Source organism: Dasypus novemcinctus, chromosome 10, assembly GCF_030445035.2.
Source record: "Dasypus novemcinctus isolate mDasNov1 chromosome 10, mDasNov1.1.hap2, whole genome shotgun sequence".
NCBI classification, from domain to species: Eukaryota; Metazoa; Chordata; class Mammalia; order Cingulata; family Dasypodidae; genus Dasypus; species Dasypus novemcinctus.
In genome coordinates, this window is record NC_080682.1 from 123,007,838 (window position 1) to 123,020,068 (window position 12,231).

Consider the following 12,231-nt stretch of genomic DNA (forward strand, 5'->3'; position numbering starts at 1 on the left):
TATTAGGAGAAGGTGTGTATGCATGCACATTGATTAGAATGATACAGACTCACATCTTAATAGACGTGTCCTCTGGGAGGTGGAAATTCAGGTCATTTTTTTCTTCTTCTTCTTTGCCTTTCAGTATGTTTTCTACAACTTTTTTTTTTTAATTTGTGACTGTGAGATGCATTTCCTAACTACCTGCCCTGATCTCCCTAATGGAGATTACCTCCTACTGTTCCTCTCTGCAAGTCAAATTAAATTTGCCGCTGCTGCAGGGGCTTTATTTAGGCTGCTTCTGAGCCCTAATATGGCCTTGTTTCAGTGGTCATTGTGGTGGCATTGTTAAGAGCCCTGGCGTTGAAGTCAGGGAAACCAGCCACTTGTTGGCTGTAGGCCTTGGACACCTAACCTTTCTAAGCCTCAGGCCTTTCTTGGCAAGCTGGAATAAGAAGAGAACCTACCTCCAAAAGATTTCAATGAGGACTAAATGAGATAATACTTAAAAAAAAAAAAAGACGAGTCCCTTTATGAACTCTTTATAAAGACTGCTCGCCTTGCAGAATTTGCTCCTTCCTCTGAACTCACCTGGTGTTTTCATCCACACTTTATTGTGGCATCGATTACTAAAATCAACATTGTAGCTATTTATATACATATTTTCTCTCAACCGACTTCAAGCCCATTAGGGGTTAAATCTGTGCCATACACAGCACCTGGCACAATCCTTGTGCAAAACAGATGTTCACTAACTGCTGATGAGTGAACCACGAAAACGAATTGCCTCCACCTGGCTTGCCCTTCAGTTCCCTCACTTACGTTCCACTCCCCCACTGAAAACTGAAAAATGTGGACTGAAACCCCAGCGGTACAATTAGGTAAAGTCAACAAAGGACCTCAAAAAGAGAAGGAAGTCCTGAACAAAATGGTAGAGAGGAACTTTTAGTGCTCCCCATGGCTTTTCAAAATACTGAGGAAAATGGCATCAAGAGGGCCCTGGAGACAATTCAGTTTAAATGACACCCATGGAGATTCAATGATTTGCAGCAGGCCTGGAACCAGAACCCAGCAAAGATGTTATCTCAAAACCCAGGCTTAATCACATGCTGCAACTAGGTGTGTACCCTTCTACTCTTCTATAACTTTCTAAGCATATAATCATTTAAATATTTATTTTATTTAAGTATAATTTTATTAAGAAATCTCTCTCATAATATAGTTTTATACTTCTCTAAATAATGTATTTTAAATATCTTTCCATATCAATTCATTTTGATGATAGGGACAGTGATAAAAAATAAAGTATACCAAGAGCTTAGCATGTACTAGACAGTGTGCTTAGTATTTCAATTAAAATGTCATTTAATCCTCACAAAAACCATAAGATAATAAATTGCATGCCCATTTTTCAGAAGAAGAATCTGAGGCTCACAGAATGGGTTGGCCAAGATTCCAAAGCAAGTGAATAGCAGAGCCAGGATTCAAATTTAGAACATCTATTTCTTTGTTAACAGTTGCATAGTATTCAATCATGCGAAAGCACTAAAATTAGTTTCATTATCCCCTCTTGTTAGAAATTTATGTTGGTTACAGATATTCTTGCTATCATAAACAATGTTGTACATTACTTACTTTTTAAAGCATTTCTATAGGATTAATAGCAAACATGATATTGCTAGAATACATGTTTGCTCATTTTACAATCTATACCAATTTCACCCCAAACACCTGAGTCTTTCTCTGTCACCTCATCAGTTCAGGAAAGCACCCAGTGTCCTTTCCTGCCTGAGGACCTGCTCTCTCTTGCTCCTACATCGGTTCATGGGTGAGACCATTTCTCCTTAGCCATCTTACCACAGGATTCATTCACTCTTTTAACAAGGGTCTGATAAAAGAAAATAAGGGAAAAATAATACTGTAATATTTAATTTTCAGTGCACAAAACCTTATTCCATTTTTATCTCATTTCAATCTACAAAATTACTAATGAGATGTCTAATTATACATATTTCATATATGAGGAAACAGAGGCTTGAAGAGGATAAATTATTTCCTTTAGGTGATAGCTGCTAGGTGAGACCAGGAAGTTAGTAGCATAAAAAAGTAGCAGGCTCTTGCTACAGATAATGGGAAGTCACGAGCGAATGTAATGACAATAAAAATTTTCAAAATATTATAGATATATGATATAATAAATAACATGAAGACTTTTTTAAAATATGGAGACTTATATCCATCAAAAGTGGGTAAATGACAACAGTTTATATGGCTAGTTCAACTTATATAGTATATGGATTCAAGATCCTATTTTCAGAAGCATTAGCCTGCTTTATTCAATATTATATTTCTGGGCTCAAAACATAGTCAACTTAATCACTACTTCATTATGAAAAGAAACAACTGGCATGTATATAATATACATCAATGCATTCTGCATCAGGTTCTCAAACCGTCTCATGCTGTATCCTAAATTCATATGAAGGAGAGACACTGGTGGGCAGAATTTGCCATGAATGACAATATACATTGTAACCCGATTCGCAGTTCACATTGTCTTTTATTTTGCACAATCTTCTCAAATACTGACCATCTTCCTGGCACAGATGTCTCTTACATAACTAAATCCCCACACAAGCAAATCACATAGCTCAGGACATCAACACTGAAATGATTCCTTCTGCCTGAGCAACAGCCTCATAACAAACAGTCAAGAGTGTCAGCATTGCATATGCCGTGGTTGTCTTTGATGTATTTTCCTGAAAACAAGTGCATACCATAGATAAGAGACACTCCATGTTGTAGTGACATAGAGCTTTATAGTCTGAGGAAAGCTCCATTGCTGCTGCTATCTCCAGCACACATCTGTGACCTTGTAAGCGAGAAAGTTGAGAAACCCCTCTGTTTATCCCAGGATTGAAAAATAGATAACTCCACACCCTCCCTCGACAATAATAATAATAAGGAAATAGTATTATACAAAAGTGAAATCTGTAATTTTATGCGTTAATTAAAATGTGCTGGCAGTAGAATAAAGCTCACTAAATCGTTGTAAATCATCTAAACAAGTGGTTTAGTAGTCCATGAAGACCCAAAGCAGTCTTCTGCAGCAAAGCAATAAAAGTGATGCCATCAGCACTTAACTAGTCTCAATTTAATTGCCAAGCTGGGATTCTAGGCTTCGACCCATTTTGCAGCCTTCAGCTATTTTCTTGTTATTTATGGCAATTCTCCAAAAACTGTAAAGCAGTATGCATGTTATATTACTTATCAGGTGCTTGAAAGTGTGTTTTTGAATTTCTGTGACTTGATCGGTAATTACTCATCAAAAGATTGCATTTATTGAATGCAATTTTGTGCTAAATAATGTATAAGGATTATTTAAGGTAAGCCTCACAATGATCCTGTGAGGTAGGTATGATTATTAGCTACATTCAATATTGTAGAAATTGATGTTTAGAGATGAATAATCTTGCCAAAAGTCTCACAACTATAATAAATGGCGAGATCAGATAAACCCAACTCTCTTTGGCTACAAATCCCATACTCAACATAATCAGATAATAATGTCTCCCAAATGTCCAAATGGGTTGGTTGGTTAAAACTTATGCATTGATTGCAAAACATTTTGGAGATTTTGCTTTCCATTAAATTCTATTTCTAACATCCATCAACTACATTCAAGAGTCATATGAACACTCCAAGTAAATATAGGTAACTCTTTCCTGGCATCATTGAGATCAGAGTTTCTTAACCTCAGCACTATCAATATTTTTGGCTAAATAATCTTTTGTTATGTCGGGCTGTCCTGTGCATTGTAGACTGTTGAGCAGTGTTTTGGACTCCATCCATTAGATTCCAGTAGCACATCACCCCTGCCCCAGTTTTGAGAAATAAAAATGTCTCCAGACATTGCCAAATGTACCCTGCAGGTCAAAGGTGTCCACGGTTGAAAACCTCCTGGCAAGGGATACAGAATCACGATTTAGATGAAAATCATCCTGGCAAGGGATATAGAATCATGAAGGAAGCATACAACAAAGAACCAATCATCTGGACTCATTAGTCCCACAAAGCCTTTTCCTGAAACTTCCACTGCTGAGAAGAGAAGGTTGGAAAAACTTGCCCTATTCCTCGTTTACTTTGTTACATGCTTCTAACTGTACTACCTTGTTTTAAATGTGGCAATATCAATTTTAAAACAGCAACAACAGATTAAACAGAGTCTGAGATGGTACTGCCTTACATTAAATGAGCACAGTTCTAATTTTCGACAAATTACACTAAATGAATGTGAGGGAAGTATCCTAGCATATACTTTCCCATTTCAGAGGCTGCTTACAATGTGAAATACAAAGTTCATTATAATTCTACAAAGATAATAAATAAGGAGTGATAATTTTATATAGTAATTTAAACATTCATTTCTCAAAATCTCATTTTTGGGTTTATTTTCAAATAAGCACTATAATGGCATATCCTTGTGGCTCTTCAAAGAATTCTACTACATCACTGTGTATTGAAAATTTATTTCTAAAAAATATTTTTATTATTTCTCAAAAAAATTATTAATGTAGATTGTATTATTTTTACAATGCTCACAAGTGCCATTATGATTATGAGCTTTCCATTTTCCTCAGAAGTCTTATTCTCAAAAGTTTAAAGTCAGTGGCCTAAATAACCAGTCATTGTGACAACTAATATTTCTGTAATTCTTCTTAGGTCTGAGATCTTTACAAGACCAACAGAATCATATCTATATAAAATACAGGGTTGTGGGTTTTTTAAATTTTTTTGCATCTAAGTTGTTCCTTTAAATTTCCTAAACAGTTTAGCTTAAAAAGAAGATACTTAAGGCAGAAAATTATGCACCACTTTGATTTCTGATTATCTTAAAGAACTGACAAGTCTATTTTAAACTATGTTTAAATATATGAGAAGAGTGAAATTTTTTGCAGTCTTCTTGTAGAGAAAGAAGATGCTGCTGACACAAAATAAATAGGATTATTCAGAATTTAAGATGTCGATCCAGGTTGTAGGTCAGTATCACAGTTAAGAGCAACGGTTTGGGAATCCAATGGTCCTGAATTGGTATCCAAAACTCTGAATGTAATTAACAGTCATAATTAATATGCATACACCGTTCACTATGGATCAGTCACTTAACTTGTATTTGTGCTATTAATTCATTATAACCACTCAATGAGGTTTATATTGTTATAACCTGTTCCCTATTTTAAAAACAAGGAAACTGAGGCATTAATTAACTTGCCTAAGGTCACACAGCAAGTAGTCAACAAGCTGGAATACAAACTTAGGCAATCATGTCACAGGGTCTTTACTTTCAACCAGAAAACTATACCACAACTTACTGGAAACCAAAATTAAATAATACCTCCTGGTGCTCATCCCTATCATAGATTAAATAGCTCGAAGAAATAGGAAAATAGCAACTCTGAGTTCCAAACCGATCAGATATAATTATTTTTCCCATTTCCTATTTATCTGGCATTGAAAAAAAGGGAAAATAAAACAAAACCCAGGTTTCACAACAGAAAAGCAAGATCAAATAATACCTCGTATAATTGTTATAAGGAATAAATAATAACATATTTAGTACTTAGTATAATATGATATGCTCAATAAATGGTAATTATTAGAGCAGAGATGAGTCTGCACCAATTCTTATACCATTTCTGACCAAAGGTATATATTAACCAAACAAGATTAGGACTGGCAAAATCTAGGTCTAGAAACCATTTTTTTCTCTCTCTATGAATTTAAAAGAAATGAAAGCCAACCTAGAACATACAATTTTTTCTAAGTTTGTTTTAACCAATTGAGATAAAGGAATACCAAGAAGTTATTACCTGACTTATGAATTGGTGAAAATTCAGATTCAAGATGCATTTCCCCTCCTTGGGTGAATTTAGTTCAAATTGTGAACAAAAATAAGATTTTTTGAGATGCTCCTGTCTTTTTATATTCTCCTAAGCTACACTCGCTGACTAAATGAGGACTAAATGATGCCTCTACATTAGGAGTAATATTTGTGATTATGAAAAGTGGCACTCATTTATCAATTGTAAAATATATCGGTTTTGCTGCAATACATCTAAGTATTTCCAAATCCCAAAATACTGAATTAGTTTTAGCAAATATCAAAATATATCAAAGGACAGTCTTCATCATTTTATGAAGTTAGTTTATACTTGATATAGATATAGTAATAAACAAGAATCAAAATAATACAAATAATACAAAAATATGAGAGATATTGGGATATTTCTTTTTCTTCATTTCTTTTCCTTAAAAGCCTGATAAAAATGAATGTACAAATAAGTAAATGCTTTTCATAATTACCTTTATATAATATTTCCAACCTGTAGTAGTAGCCTACACTTTATTTGCATTTAACTTAATTTTTCTTTCTAAAATGTCCTGACCATTCTATCAAAGAAAATATAATACATGTCCAATACAATCATCAATGTTTTTGAGGAAAAATAAGTGGATTTATTAAAACTCTTTAAATACAAAATAAGTTTATTTAATGAAATAAAACTTGTATTAGGAAGTATAATGTCAATAGACTAAAAACTGAAAATGGTATACAGTTTTACCTAAGTACTCCAAGAAGTCTGGATATTTTTAATGGTTATGCATACTGTCTATGAGTGAAATGTTTAGTTTACGCCTGGATGTTTGAAATCTTGCCCAGAACATACCATGAGCTGATGGTAGAGGCGTGTGTCTACCTGTGGCAGTAAAATGATGAACAGGCAAGGGCTTGGATTATTCAAATATCATCTCCCCCCACCACATAATCTCAATATGCCCTTCTCCAACGTTCGTTAAAGAGTTTGGTTTCCCTTTGACCATATAGTTCACAAACATGCCAATGCCATGTGATACCACAAAGTTCTAGAAGGTCCAATGAGACTACCTAGAGTAAGCAGAGTGTAAATCACGAGGGGATGCTTTTAAGTATTTTCTTTTAAGAGAAGCAGTTATTTAATGGTCTACTCACATTCTTCTCCTTAGGAAGTCTCTGTCCATAGTGCTGAAAAGGTTACTCTGGGAGAGCAGAGACTTCTAACCTGATGAGCTCAGGAAGCAGACTTCTCAAGTCCCAAACCAACGATCCTTTTAAATGTCAATAGACATACGTAAAGGCACTGAATAGTCACAACTTATTGTTAAATGTGTAGTTACATGGAAGTAACAGAAAATCAAAGATTTCCCATGCTCCATGAGAGAAATGGCACAAGGCACATGTAAGAAGCCGTGGCACACCCCAACATCCAAAACTCAAAATAAAATGTTAGGCAACTTAGAGGATTCTACACAAAACCCTGGCCTATGGCCCTTGGATGCTCCAGCTGACCACCCAATGTTACCCATACAAATTATTTCCAGCTCAGTCCAAGGGATCAGAACGACAAAACCTCATACAGGGAATGGCGAATGCCCCCCCACCCCCCTGTGTCGATTTCTTGAGGCGGGGGAGGGAGGAAGGGATGAAGTGTTGGAGAATCTATCTGCCCGGCTACTCAAGTTTTCAGTTCGGCTGGGGCAGCCCCAAGGCTGTGCTCAAATTAGCACAGGTGCCTCTTAACCGTTCCTCAATTTCCCTCCCGCACGGCGCAGCTCCGGAGGGAAACGGGCTGGGGAAGCTCAAGCACAAGGTTGAAGAGCCCCCCCGGGGAACCCTTCGCTTCCCCCTGCGAGGATCAAATACAGACCCGGCTTCCTCCACCACCAGCCTCCGCGCCCGTGGGCCTGCCTCGGTTTCTCTTTCCCGAATCACGGTAGCCTGGGCTCCCCCCTCAGCGCGCCGCTTGTGCTGCCGCCCCAGCTTAGCTAGCAGGCATCAGAGGATGCATCAGGGGAAAGATGCATCCACGGGAGAGGAGAGTGGAGGGCGCAGACTGAGGCGCAGAGAGAGGCACTCCAGCCTCAGTGAGGGATATGCTTTCAGCACCACCCGCTGTCCCCCTCTTCCTTCAGCAGGAGCCGCCAGGCGGCTGCCCAGGTCTACCGGGACGTGGTCCCGGTCCCTTTCTCTCTCCACCTGTCCCTCCGGCGGTTTGGGGGAGCACGGTCTACACTCTACACCGCGAGCAGCAGCCTGGATCTATAAGCAGACAGAATCCCTTTCTCACGCCTCGCAGCCCTTCCCTTCTCTACCCCATTGCCCTCGCCTCTTTCTCCAAATGGTTTAATTAACCAAGCGCGTCCGCAAATGGAACAGATTTGAACCTAGTCGGTAGGCTCGGCCACCCCTGTTCCCTGCGCGTCCTCCTACCCCTACCCCCAGCAACCAAACTGCGAGCCACCCAGCACGCTGCTAGCTGCTACCTGCTTCCCGCGGCGGGGACTGCCGGGCACGCAGACGCCTCGCGAGCTTACCCCCGTGGCCGCGTAGCGGGCAGTGAGGTGCGGTCTAGCTAGCCCCCCGTGAAGTTGGGTCGCGCGGAGCCGCGGCGCAGAGCCGGCCTCTCCAGTATCGGGCTTCCCCCCTAAAACGCTCTCAAGCTCATTCCTGCGCGCGGCGCACACGCAACAGCCGAGCTGAAGGCGGCGTGTGCAGCAATCTCCCCTCTACTGAGAAAGGGGGAAGAGGGGGAAGGGGAGAGCGCGGAGGAGGGAGGGGTGGTAGTTTGTATTTATAGAGAACGGAGTTCTCAGCGCAACTTTTTGGTGCCACCAAGTGGCACAGTGAGTCCCTTTAGGAACAGACTCGGGGCGAATCTGAAAGGGCGGACCGGCTTCACAGCCAGAAGCTCCGACAGGACTTGAGTCCCAAGTGCACCTTTGCATCTGGACACCTGGAAGGAAGACCCCTGAGTCTAAAGAACGGGTCTCTTTTGACAGGGAGAGCATACCTGTGTCCTCTTAGGACAAGTGGCAGAGGGGCTCACGACACTGGGCGAGGGTCAGGTTTCAATTGCTTCTCAGGAGTCCAGAACCGTGTCCCAGGAGGAAGAGCCATTCCCTTCGCCATCCTCACCCCTCTGCCCAGTTTACAATATATTCTGATCTGATTTTAAAATCTCCATCATGCTTTCCGTAGTGTCCAACCTTTAAACAGGGAGGCCACTCATGTACCATGTGTCAGAGCCCATTCCAGATTAGCCCCCAATCCCTCAAGTTCAAAGAAATTCATAGCTCGCCACCACCTCCTTCTTCAACGGCTGTGTGACTTTAGGCTCCACTGTATCTTAATTGCTCCAGACAGCTCTGGGAGCCCCAGGTCCTCTGGGCTGCGTGCTAGCTGTCTGATGGACTTTCTCCTGCATTTCCACAGACCCCTCAGCATGCACGACCCCAACAGCACAGCCACGAGGTCGGACCTGCTTCGGGTACTTTGAGGGAGGACGTCCGGTAGGTTCCATTATCCCAATGTCGTGGGTACCTTTTCCTCCTTGCCTGCAGATCCTCAAACCCCTATAATTATTATGACAGTTACCACTGCATGGGAACTCAGTGATCATCCCCCAGAGATCAACCTTTGTGTTTTGCAGATGGACAAACTGAGTACAGAAGATGAAGGGACTTGTTCAAGGTCACACATTTGCCTAGAAGCCAGCCCAGTGCCTACCCATGACGGGACTCAAGGAGCACAGCGATGGCACACCTGACGCCAGGCTAACACTCCTTCCGCCTCCCCACACAGCCCGTTCGTTCTTCTTTGGCTGCGTTCTCTCCCACATCCCCCTCTTTGTCACCATTCTTTGGCCAAAGTTCTGCAATGAACCTAGAGGAAGGGTACCTACCTAGCCTCCTGAGGGCCCATGCACTTGAACTGGCAGGTCCAGACTTGCCGGGGCCCTCCTCAGAAACGGCCCCCCGCTCCAGAACACCTCTCCGTGGCACTGGCATAGCCATGATGTGCAGGTGTCATTTCAGACACGGAACACTGGCGCTCGAAGACTAGGTCCCTCCTTTGCTGCCTCTCTTTGAGGGGGTGAAGGACTAGCAAGTGCTCCTATCAGCTCCCCAAACACCTAACGGCCTCCAGGAGAGCGCGCCCGCTCACCTCACCCCTGGCTGGATGCATGCCTTCTTTCACATGTATCGGTATGCAACAGAAAGAGAGAGGAAGAGAGATCTAACCGCCTCCTTGAGCTCAGATCTCTATTTTTCTCTCCTGATTTTTTTTTTTAGTTCGTTTTCTATGGAAACAAGCCCACTTAAATCCCTCACTTATGCAAATAAAAGCAAAACGATCTCCATAAACCCCGCGTTGGAGGGACGCCGCGGCAGCCCGGGCTTCTGACGGGAAATTCGTGTCTGATTCACCCAGCACACGTCCTTGCAGGGTGACTTTCCTAAACTTGCGGGCTCCCGCCGCGTCCCTGGCTCCAGCAGCCCTCCACCTGCCCACCACCTGCCCTCCCGGGTCCCCTTCGCCCGAGCGTCCCCGCCGGCCCCTCGCTCGCCCTGCCTGCACTGGGGGAGGGGCCCCGGCCGCAGTCCACGGCCCGGGTGACCACGGCCGAGAAGGAGACCGAGCCCCGCGCCGTGCTTACCAGGTGCGCGCCCCGCGCCGGCGCCCCCCGCCAGCCGCTCCCCGCCGGCCGCCTGCGCTCTCGGCGCGGCCTCGGCGGCGGCTGCAGCGCTAGAGCCGGCGACGGAGGCGGCGGTGGCGGCAGGCGCAGCTCCTGCGGGGCCCGCTGCGGTGGCGCTCGCTCGCCCGCGCCAGCGCCGGGAGCACGTGCCGCGCCGGGGCGGACGCAGGCGGCAGCGCGGCGCAGCGCAGCGCTCGCTCCTTCCCCTGCAGCGCCGCGGGCAGCGCGAGACCCGCCGGGGCGCGGGCTCGGTGGCCCACTGGGCGCCCGCAGCCTCGCGGGCTCGGGCTTCAGGCGAGCCTAGCCTTGGGCGCGCTCCGCAGCTCCTCACTCAGCCTGCCTCAGGGGGCCGCGGAACGGGGAGGGCCACGTGGGGAGGCGTGGGTGTCGTGTCACTCACAGGAGCTGGGGGAGCAGGTGGATCATAAGCCTCGCCTTGACGGTGGCACTTAAAGCCCTGACAATGATGGGGAGACGGGGCGCTACTGCTGGAGGGAAGTTAGCGAACCCCAAGTGGTTCAACGAGGTGAGCGGTTCGAGAGGCCTTTTTAATGATGTTACTTATTGATGACAGCAGCTTGCGTTTGTCCCCACTTCCCACAAACGAGTCTTCCTACACCCATTATTTTTTCTCTTTCCTAGTAGTTACCCAATGTCTTTTACTTCCTCAAATGTTTTTGCGCGGCCCTCCCATTATCGCCCAGCCTTGTCGGAAATGCTGAGGTTCACAGACTTCAAAAAGAGAATTCATCTCTGTCTCTGGAGAAATATTGGTATAAATTACTTGCATGGCTTAATTCATAGAGAAGAACAGCATTACAGCAGCACTACCGCTATTACTACTGTTCTCCTTGTAGTACCCTAGCTGTATCTTGGAAACCAGATGCAGCAGCCGGGTGGAAGATTAGAGAGGAAGACACTAAACTGGAGGGGTGTGCCTTATGTGTGCATTACGCATGCTTTTATAGTAATAACAACGTGTAGTAAGAACAGCATTACTGATATTGTTATTTCTTACCCGACCCCTAACAAGGCAAGTTAGTCTTTGATAGCGTCAGGATTCAACTAAAAGAAAAAAAAAAATATGTATGTATCTACCACATTTTGTGGAGCATTGTAGTGGAATCTTTCTTTTTTTTTTTTTTTTTTAAGATTTATTTTTATTTATTTAATTCCCCTCCCCTCCCCCGGTTGTCTGTTTTCTGTGTCTTTTTGCTGCGTCTTGTTTCTTTGTCTGCTTCTGTTGTCAGCCGCACGGGAAGTGTGGGCGGCGCCATTCCTGGGCAGGCTGCTCCCTCCTTCGCGCTGGGCGGCTCTCCTTATGGGTGCACTCCTTGCGCGTGGGGCTCCCCTACGCGGGGGACACCCCTGCATGGCGCAGCACTCCTTGCGCGCATCAGCACTGCGCATGGGCCAGCTAGTGGAATCTTTCTTCTACCCATTTCCAAGTCTCTTCTGATGGGGGAATTATTAATTTTTTAGATTCTTTTATTGCAATCCACAAAGCAAGTTTTAGTATTTTTAAAGAGACTGGCAAAGGTCTAGTGGATCTCATTGAATAAGAAAAATGAGAATGAAAGATGGCACAGATGAGAAAATACAAAAATACTGAGGATTCTGAGGAAGACAAAGGCAAGGAAACTTAGGATTGGATGATTCCGATGAGGTCACTGAGTCG

The 12,231-nt window shown here is 43.6% G+C and overlaps 1 protein-coding gene across 2 annotated transcripts in view; it reads right to left on the reverse strand.

Moving 5' to 3' along the window:
• Window positions 1-8,588, reverse strand: part of GRM5 (glutamate metabotropic receptor 5) — a 548,158-nt gene extending 539,570 nt beyond the window's left edge. The window contains exons 1-2 of one of the 2 annotated variants that reach the window (XM_058306159.2): window positions 8,392-8,502; window positions 7,010-7,125 (exon numbers count right to left, since the gene is read on the reverse strand). The gene's annotated coding sequence lies outside the window, so the exon portion shown is untranslated. Of the gene's footprint in view, window positions 1-7,009; window positions 7,126-8,391 lie in introns of both variants that reach the window. The other variant, XM_058306158.1, reaches the window with a different exon arrangement.
• Window positions 8,589-12,231: the final 3,643 nt, after the last annotated feature.